The sequence below is a fragment of the Bison bison genome, unplaced genomic scaffold, assembly GCF_000754665.1.
Source record: "Bison bison bison isolate TAMUID 2011002044 unplaced genomic scaffold, Bison_UMD1.0 scf7180017864516, whole genome shotgun sequence".
Taxonomy (NCBI): Eukaryota; Metazoa; Chordata; class Mammalia; order Artiodactyla; family Bovidae; genus Bison; species Bison bison.
The window spans coordinates 1,013,620-1,015,258 of record NW_011495069.1 but is presented as its reverse complement, the minus strand read 5'-3'; the positions used below and the strand labels follow the sequence as shown (position 1 = coordinate 1,015,258).

Below are 1,639 nucleotides of genomic sequence, written 5' to 3'. Positions count from 1 at the left end.
CATGCCCTCAGCTCCCTCCCTCGGCCCTCACCCGTGCCAGGGAAAAAAGACGGGCCCAAACTCACATCTGATGAGAACCGCTCTGACCTGCAGGGACCCCTCATCGCCCGGGACAGACGGACATCACCACAACCCACAGGACAGGCTTACCGGCACCACCGAGCAGGCAGATGGAGGAAGGCCAAGAGAACTGCTCCTTGGGAAAGCCCTCAGCTGGGCAATGCCCCTCCGGAATTCTGATGAACGCTAACCAGACACTGCCTGTGCCCCAGGACCCGGGCAAGCACACACGCATCCCCCCACGCCTGCCTCCAGCAGCCCAGGGGTCGATCGCTCACATCCCCGTGCTGTAAAGAAGAAGCTAGGAGCAGAGGTGAAGACTGGGGTCTGTGGTAGGCTGGGCTCTGGGGACCGGACCAGGAGACAGAAAATAACGCACAGGGCGATTTCTTTGGGTGTCAGAGCTGGCACCCGCGGAGGGAGGCAGGAGGGGCAGGCAGAGGGCAGCCGAGTCCTGTGCCTTGGCCAGACCCCTCTGGGTCTCGGGAGCAGAAACGAGCCTTCAGCATTGCTCTGAATTGAGGCCTGAGCACAAGGCCCTTGCATCCATCGAGGGGCCATCAGATAGGCCAGCCTTTGGGGAGGCATGGCCTGGGGTTAGTTGGTGGCCTTCAAGGGCAATGCCCCACAGAGGCTGGGCTGTGAGAGGCCTGGGGGTGAGAGTGCTCAGTCACAGAGTTACCAGCTCTGAGCCGGGTGGCAACCCAGGTCTGCCTGCCCTCCCCACCCTCTAAAGGGTGACTCTAGACCACCTTGCTGAATGATCTCAGCCTCCAAACTTAGCTTTCTGCTCCTTTCAGAGAGAGACAGAGAGAGAGACTTACAGAGTTAGTGCTATTTTCTTTTCCAGAGGATCTTCCCAACCCAGGTATCGAACCTGGGTCTCCTGCATTGTAGGCAGACACTTTACCGTCTGAGCCACCAGGGAAGTCCTTTAGTAGGAGATGGTTGCCTCAAAGTTAGAAGGCCTTGCTGTTAGGCCTGACCCTGGCACTGCCCAGTTCTGGTTAAACTGGGGGATGAACCCAGCTGGACCCCATGTCTCTCTGGACTCTGACCTCACACTCTGGTTCTGGTCTTCACCTAGAGCGAGCCGGGGTGACCCAGCTCACCTCTGCGTCTTGCAGGGTCCTCTCCCCTCAACTCTGCAGCAGGACTAGCCCATGGGGGTCAAACGGCCCCTCACTTACAGGCGAGTCCAGGACTGGCAGCGGTTTGCCCAACCAAAGGCCAGGGTCAGTCTCGAGGGGGAGATGCCCCAGGCTCAAACCCCAGCTCTAACAGGTTCCAGCTCTGTGTCCTTGGGCTTGTGAGTTCACTTTTCTGTGCCTTCATCCCCAGTGGTAAACAGGAACGGTAATAATGTCACCTCCCTCCTGGGAACTGGGGGAGCTGATTGGCATTGAGGACTGAGCCTGGCGCCCGGCACACAGGAAGCCCCGCTCGCCAGCTGTCCCCTCCACCCCCGTCGCCACCTGGCGGTGCGGCCGGCTCAGAGGTGAGTCTCCAAGCCTGGCCCTGTCCCCGTCCCTGCCCCTCCCACTGACAACCTCCAAGGAAGTCCAGGCTCCAAAACGTC

The 1,639-nt window shown here is 60.0% G+C and overlaps 1 non-coding gene across 1 annotated transcript; it reads right to left on the bottom strand.

Annotated features, from left to right (window-relative positions):
• Positions 1 to 916: 916 nt before the first annotated feature.
• TRNAC-ACA lies at positions 917 to 988 on the bottom strand. The gene has a single exon. It is a non-coding gene; the product is annotated as a tRNA-Cys (tRNA).
• Between the last annotated feature and the right edge of the window lie 651 nt (positions 989 to 1,639).